Here is an 8,527-nt window from a genome sequence, read left to right as displayed (position 1 = left end):
CCTCGAATTCCATCAAAAATATCTTAATTTGTATGAATGAAGGTCTTACGGTTTGGAACAACATGAGGGTGAGTAATTAATGACAGAATTAAACATTTTTGGTGAACTATCAGATTAATATTTTATTTTATAACCAGTGCTATCATAGTGCTATCATACATTGCCTCACAGCCATGATGAAATTTCATGTCAGCACAATTTTAGGCTCAATCCCAATTCACCCCTTGCCCCTACCCCTTGGCCCTACCCCTCCGTTTTGCGCGTTCACGTCAAGGGGTAGGGTGTCCCGATTCTTGTTGAGATCGAGGGGTAGGGCTAAGGGGTAGGGCTACATAGCCCTCAAAACGGAGATTTTTCAGAGGCACACTCCAAACTGAGGGCTACGAGAAAGTTTGCAGAATACATCGCGAATCACTGGCGAGATGGCTTCGCAAACAGTTAAACATTTGAATTTAGCGCCAGATGACACCACCATGCTCTTTATTTACTCTTATAATAATAATATAGTCATTTAAATTAAGAAATTGTATAATAAATTACCTTTCCGAAACAGAAAAGACATACATTTCGAGGAAGGAACGTTATAAGCATCATGTTTCCTCAAAGTTAGGAGCAGCTGCGCTGATTGTCAGTCGTTGTCATGGAGAAATCCTGTAAAAACTCCGTAACGTAAGAGCCATCGCCGACGACTGATGACGTATCGGGTCCATGAAAGGTTGTTCCATTTCATAGGGGAATATTTCAATCCCTTGGCCCTTGTAACTCTGTTTTAAGGGCCAAGGGGTACACTTGAAAACAAGGGGTAGGGGCAAGGGGTGAATTGGGATTGAGCCTTAGTGTCTGTCATTCCAACCTGATCTCATGAAAATGCGTCTCTATAGCATGCATTGAGTATATCGTGCAATTTATACGCGAAAATGAGTTTTTACGTGCTTATGATATGCAGTTCCCCCTTCAGTCGCTCACGTTCGACGTGACGACGTTAGGGGATCACTTCAGGAAGCCCTATCAACTTCGAGTGTCTAAGAACAAGCCAATGAACGTTGGCGTGGGTGAATGCGTCACGCGCCCCCGCCCCACAGGGCGGGTATAAAACAGGAAGCGGGCGCGCGCACCCACTGTCTTTCATTTCGGAGCCGAGTTTCCTGTGACTTCTGTCTGAGAATTCAGCGCTTTGAAGACTTCAAGGAGATATCTCTGCCTGCAGTGTTGGTGTGACGGTGCGAACAGCGGTGGCCGCGAGCAGTGCAGCTCTCAACTGCTGTTCTCACAGCACTTTTGTTTGTGTGTGTGTGTGTGTGTGTGTGTGTGTGTGTGTGTCCACACAGTGGCTACCCCTGGGCGCCTCAGCACTGTGAGAGCATTTTTCCTACCTTTTTTATTTTTTACTAAAAGAGCAACACAAGCGGACCCTGCGTCTTTTTCAAGATGTCATTCCGCTTGTGCGTTTCTGGATGCCGTCGTTCCCTGGCGCCAGCAGATGGCCACAATAGCTGCATCTCGTGTTTGGGCATTCAGCACGCTGAGGCAGCTTTTGTGGATAGTTCATGTTCCCATTGCGGGAATATGACTATCGCAGCACTTAGATCGACACTCGCTTACCTCAATGGAGGTGCAGTCCCCTCGCCTATGCCCCGATCTAGCGCTTATTCTGCCCCGCAGAATAGGCCTACTTCGGCGCATGACCAGGGTGATCTGAGGATTACCGTGAGGGCTTCCCCACCGAGGCAATCTCCACGGGCCCCTCACGCCTCTCATGTGCTGTTGCCATCAGCGCCCCTTTGTGAACGGCTCGGTCCTTCTCCGGAACGACCGGTCGTTTCCTTTGGGGCGCCAGCTGACGATCAGATGTCGATCGCAGCATCGGAGGGGGAGCGGTCCTCTGGAGATGACAACTCGGCTGCGTTGCCCCCTTCGGGGTGTGTAGCGTTGTCTGAGCCTGATCCAGAATGGGCCACTATGCTCTTCCGGGCCGCCGAGAAGGTCGGGCTTGCGTGGAATCCTCCACCACGTCCCGAACCTTCTCAGTTGGACGATTGGTTTCTCGGGGCAGGCCGTGCTGGTTCTCAGTGCGCCGCCCCGGTACCTTTCTTTCCGGAGGTATATGAGGAGCTTTCTAGGACGTGGAAGGCACCGTATAGTGCCCGAAGCCGTCCTAGTGGCTCCTCTCCCCTCGCCACCCTCGACGGCGGGGCAGCTAAGGGGTATGTGGAGATCCCCCCAGTGGAGCGGGCTGTCGCGATGCAGTTGTGTCCGGCGTCCGCCTCCTCCTGGCGGGGTAATCCACGCCTCCCGTCCAAGGCCTGTAAGTTCTCGTCCGGTCTAACGGCGAGAGCTTACAAGGCCTGTGGACAGGCTGCTTCCGCCCTCCATGCCATGGCGCTTTTGCAGGTCCACCAGGCCCAAGCGCTCATGGACATGAACGAGGGTGGTTCTGACCCAGAGCTCCTCCGGGAGCTCCGTGTGGCAACTGACCTCGCCCTCCGGGCGACGAAGGAAACCGCACGTTCAGTCGGTCAGGCGATGTCCACCCTGGTGGTCCCGGAGCGCCACCTTTGGCTCAACCTGGCGGACATGAGGGACACCGATAAATATCAGTTCCTGGATGCCCCTCTCTCCCAGGTTGGGTTGTTCGGCGACGCGGTCGAGAGCTTTGCCCAGCAGTTCTCGGCCGCACAGAAGCAGACGGAGGCCATTCGACACATCCTGCCCCGGCAGACCGCTGCTGCTCCCACCCGTCCGCCGGCCGCAGCTCCTCCGTCTACTCGTCGTCGAGCTCGGCCTCCTGCAGCGTCCTCCGCTCCCGCTAAGCCCCAGCAGCAGCCACCATCCAGGCCTCAGCGTGGAGCAAGCCGCAGGAAGTCGACCCTGCCCGTCCAGGCTGCTGCCAAGCCAGGAGGCAAGCGTCGGTGCAAACATCCCTGAGATGGGCGGCCCAGAGGTGGATCAAGTTGCTCTTCAGGAGATGGCGAACGTGCCACTCCTTCCCCCGGTGGAGGGCCGTGTGGAGAATCCTTTGTTTCCTTTTCTTTTTGTTCCGCCACTGACCCACGGGTCAGTGGTACCCACCTTGTCAAAGAAAGAGCAATTTCTGAAACCTCTGGGCCCCAAGAGGGCGCGCTTGGCAGTCGACGACGCTATGCCTTGTCACTCCCGAGCCCCTCTTTCATCGCCAACGGGCAGCAGTGGCTGTGTCCTGGACACAGTATCGCCTCCGCACACTCACTCTGCCCTCCGACGGAAGCAGGTACGTTTTGCACCACACGTTCAGACCCCACTTCGGGCCGCTATGCCGTCCGAGTCGGGTCCCTGCATTCCGCCACGCTGCCCCACTCCGGGTACGTCTGTGGTGCCGTTGGTCCCGCTTGCTCGGCCTCTGGGAGCTTGGTTAACGCTTCCCAGCCCGTCTCGCTGGCTCATCCTTACCGTCAGACTCGGCTATGCGATTCAGTTCGCCCGGCGCCCCCCTGTTTTCAAGGGCATCCTGTTCACCCGTGTTCTGGCGGACAGTGCCCCTGTTCTCAGGGCGGAGATTGCAGTCCTACTGGCGAAGGACGCAGTCGAGCCGGTCCCTCCAGCCGATATGAAGACCGGCTTCTACAGCCCGTACTTCATTGTACCCAAGAAAGGAGGTGGGTTACGGCCAATCTTGGACCTGCGCGTCCTGAATCGGTCCCTTCACAGGCTGCCGTTCAAGATGCTTACGCAGAAACGCATTTTCAAATGCATCCGTCCCCAAGATTGGTTTGCAGCGATCGACCTGAAGGACGCGTACTTTCATGTCTTGATTCTCCCTCGACACAGACCGTTTCTTTGCTTTGCGTTCGAGGGACGGGCATATCAGTACAAAGTCTTACCCTTCGGGCTGGCCCTGTCGCCCCGCGTCTTCACGAAAGTCGCGGAGGCGGCCATTGCTCCCATGTGCGAGCGTGGTGTTCGCATTCTCAACTACCTCGACGACTGGCTTATTCTCGCCCAGTCGAGAGAGCAGTTGTGCGAACACAGGGATATGGTGCTCAGTCACCTCAGCCACCTAGGGCTTCGGGTCAACTGGGAGAAGAGCAAACTCACCCCCGGGCAGAGGATCTCTTTTCTCGGTATGGAGTTGGACTAGATCAACATGACAGCGCGCCTAACCGAGGCCCGCGTCCAGTCAGTGTTGAACTGCGTGAGTACGCTCAGACGCAGAACAGCAGCACCACTGAAACTATTTCAGAGGCTCCTGGGGCATATGGCATCTGCAACCGCGGTAACGCCGCTCGGATTGCTTCATATGAGACCGCTCCAACACTGGCTCCACGATCGAGTCCCGAGATGGGCGTGGCAGAGCGGCTCGTGTCGGGTTCCAGTGACCCCGCACTGTCGCCAAACTCTCAGCTTGTGGTCGGACCCTTCGTTCCTGCGGGCAGGTGTTCCCCTAGAACAAGTGTCCAGGCACTCTGTGGTCTCCACGGATGCCTCTATCACCGGCTGGGGGGCCACGTACAACGGGCATGCAGCTTCAGGTCTGTGGACGGGGCCTCAACTGCATTGGCACATCAACTGCCTCGAGTTGTTAGCAGTACATCTTGCGTTGGGCCGCTTCAAAACGTCGCTACAAGGCAAGCATGTACTGGTCCGTTCGGACAACACTGCGACCGTTGCGTACATCAACCGTCAGGGTGGTCTACACTCCCGCCGCATGTCACAACTCGCCCGCCATCTCCTCCTTTGGAGTCAGAAGCATCTGAGGTCGCTTCGTGCCGTTTACATTCCGGGCCTGCTCAACCGTGCAGCCGACGAGCTCTCATGGCAGCAGGTGCTACCGGGAGAATGGCGACTCCATCCCCAGGTGGTCCAGCTGATTTCCAGCTGCGCTTCGGGACCGCACAGATAGATCTGTTCGCCGCCCCGGACACGTCTCACTGCCAGTTGTTCTATTCCCTGACCGAGGGAACCCTCGGGACGGATGCTCTGGCACACAGCTGGCCCCGGGGTCTTCGCAAGTATGCGTTTCCCCCAGTGAGCCTTCTGGCACAGACCTTGTGCAAAGTCAGGGAGGACGAGGAGCAGGTCTTGTTAGTTGCGCCGTATTGGCCGAACCGGACCTGGTTCCCGGAACTAGTGCTCCTCGCGACAGCCCCTCCCTGGCCCATCCCTCTGAGAGAGGACCTGCTCTCTCAGAGACGGGGCACCCTGTGGCACCCGTGTCCAGACCTCTGGAAGCTCCATGTCTGGTCCCTGGACGGGACGCGGAGGTTCTAGGTGACCTACCCCCAGCGGTAGTTGAGACCATCACTTCCGCTAGAGCCCCCTCTACGAGGCGCCTCTATGCATTGAAGTGGAACCTATTCGTTGATTGGTGTTCTTCTCACGAGGAGAACCCCCGATCATGCTCGATCAGAGCCGTGCTTTCCTTCCTGCAAGATGGGTTGGAGCGAAGGCTGTCTCCCTCCACCCTTAAAGTGTATGTTGCCGCTATTGCCGCACATCACGACGCTGTTGATAGTAAGTCTTTGGGGAAGCACGACCTGATCGTCAGGTTCCTAAGGGGAGCGAGGAGACTGAATCCTCCTCGCCCACTCTCCATACCCTCTTGGGATTTGTCTCTGGTCCTTTCGGCACTTCAGAGACCACCCTTTGAGCCTCTGCAATCAGTTGAGTTAAAAATCTTGTCCTGTAAGACAGTTCTCCTGGTTGCATTGGCCTCTATCAAGAGGGTAGGGGACCTGCATGCATTTTCGGTCGACGAATCGTGCCTGGAATTAGGCCCGGATAACTCTCACGTGATCCTGAGACCCCGGCCCGGATACGTGCCCAAGGTTCCTACCACTCCCTTCCGGGACCAGGTGGTGAACCTGCAAGCGCTGCCTTCGGAGGAGGCAGACCCAGCCCTGGCTTTTCTCTGTCCCGTCCGCGCTCTGCGCTTGTACGTGGACAGAACGCAAAGCCTCAGGACCTCAGATCAGCTCTTCGTCTGTTACGGAGACCAGCAGAAGGGAAAGGCTGTCTCCAAGCAGAGGATGGCCCACTGGATAGTGGATGCCATCGCCTTGGCTTACGAAGCCCAAGGCGTGCCTTGCCCGCCCGGGTTGAGAGCCCACTCCACTAGGAGTGTCGCTTCTTCTTGGGCGCTGACACACGACGCCTCGCTGACAGATATCTGTAGAGCTGCGGGCTGGGCGACACCTAAAACGTTCGCTAGGTTTTATAGCCTATGTGTTGAGCCGGTTTCTTACTGTGTGCTCACTTCAACCAGGCCGGTAACACCGAAATTCTCGCTCTAGTGTCGGCTTGCTGCACCACTCCCCTCCACGGAGCGGATACGTGCGCTTTTTTGCTCCAGTCGAGTTCCCCACCCAGGCGAACCCTGTGAGTTCCTCCACACCCCTTCGGCAGTCGGACGTTGCGGAGCGTCCGACGCCAGGCCTAGTGCTCGTATGCTTGTATAACTTGTGCTAGGCTGGGTTCCGTATGTGTGATCCCTGCGGCGATCCCTTATGAGTATTCTTCCACGATCAGCTCCCTGCGGTGAGCCCGTGTCTTTCCCTTGGCAGAGCTCGCTGTACTGTCACTGTCTGGTGTAGCCTCCCCCTTCTTAGGTGGAGCCACCCCAGTGACATTCCATATGTTGCACTGCCCCAACCGGCCAGTCCATATGTGTATTCTCCACATGGTACCTCCCTTCGGGCAGGATGTGGCTCCGCAGCGTCCCTCTCCCCTGGAGAGGCACGCTTCCCAGTGTTATTCAAGAGTTCACTGTATGGGTATGTGGAACAGCAGTTGTTCTCCCTCTACGCAGGTCTTCCGCCCCAGCAGTTGGGGGTCTGAGAGTCTTGTGTAGGGCACTGGATGTGGCAGCAACCGATGGCGTTTTCCATGGGATCCCCTAACATCGTCACGTCGACGTCACGTCGAACGTGAGCGACTGAAGGGCAACGTCTCGGTTACTGATGTAACCCTCGTTCCACGAAGGAGGGAATGGGAGACGTGACGTCCCGCCGCCACAGTTGCTGACCATCGCTGTACGGCCGTCAATATCTCGGCTCCTCGGTGAAAAACAGTGGGTGCGCGCGCCCGCTTCCTGTTTTATACCCGCGCTGCGGGGCGGGGGCGCGTGACGCGTTCACGCACGCCAACGTTCATTGGCTTGTTCTTAGACACTTGAAGTTGATAGGGCTCCCTGAAGTGATCCCCTAACGTCGTCACGTCGACGTCACGTCTCTCGTTCCCTCCTTCGGAGAACGAGGGTTACATCAGTAACCGAGACGTTTTCGCGCACATTTGATACACACTTTATTGCGTGTAATACACACGCACCCCACACCACTGATCCTAACCCTACGTATAATACACACGCACCCCACACCACTACTAAACCTACCCTAAACCTACCCATGCGTATCCTATGCACGTAAAAACTCATTTTCGCTTATAAATTGCACGATAAAAACAATGTGTGCTATAGAGACGCATTTAGTGTGACCCGGCATTAACTTTAACAATCTGTAAATTAACTTAAATTTAATTTTCTCAGAAACATTTTGTTGTGTCGGAAATTACTCACAAAGTGAACGTATCACATTCATTTAGTAAAAAAAATATTTTTTTGTCAGAAAGAGAGGTATCTTTGATGAGCATGTGCTGATTAAGTGTTATTACTCTGGCTTATACGTGTTCCAATTGCCCACGTTCTCCACCACATCCAATCACATATGAGCATCCATATCCAAACTCAGTTTGACTGAGCTGTTACTCTGATGAGGCAGTGGTCTTTGGTCTTCTGTTTGAGAACTGTGTAATTATTGTAAAACTATTGGACAATTTAGCACACAGCCTCCCAGTACGTTGTGTAGGCGCAAACAGTGCATGAAGCATGATGATTCTCAAGAGATTCCTCCTCTGAAAATGCAATTAGCTTGCTTATGCACCAGCTATTTGATTTTTCAAACTGTAATGCAATGTTTTTGCTAGAGAGAGAAAGAGAGAGTGAGAGTTTCTTTCTGTCATTGTATTTTTTTGCAATAGTAATTAGCCTCTAGAAATGACAACAGACAGTCAGCTTCAGCGAGCGTATAATAAGAGTCTTTCTCTGCAGTAGGCTACAGCTGTTTAAATGTTTTCTCTGCGTTCAGTATCTTCTCATTGAAATGTCTCACTCAGCCTAAAGTAAGTTTTTGTGATGTTTGTGCTATTATTAGTGGTCAGGAGTCAGCACTTTAGTAAACCAGATCATCTGTCTCGCTGAGCCGCGTTGTGCGTCTTTGCACAAATACTCACCTGCACATGAAATCTCAAACCCCTGACTGTGCAACTAAGTTTTTTTGCTGAGTGCAGAAGCATTAGAAGGCAAAGATGATAGATTCATGTATCTCAGATAATTCACCATCCACAGTATAAAATGTATCTATCTATCTATCTATCTATCTATCTATCTATCTATCTATCTATCTATCTATATATAGTATCTATCTATCATTGTAGCTCAAAAAGAATCCTAATCCATTTTAAACCTGTTTAAACTTCTAAACTCTAATTACCCTAGAAA

The sequence above is a fragment of the Rhinichthys klamathensis genome, unplaced genomic scaffold (assembly GCF_029890125.1).
Source record: "Rhinichthys klamathensis goyatoka isolate OS25496 unplaced genomic scaffold, OSU_Roscu_1.1 h1tg000111l_1, whole genome shotgun sequence".
NCBI lineage: Eukaryota > Metazoa > Chordata > Actinopteri > Cypriniformes > Leuciscidae > Rhinichthys > Rhinichthys klamathensis.
The sequence above is the reverse complement of the archived record's forward strand: the minus strand, read 5'-3'. Positions refer to the sequence as shown.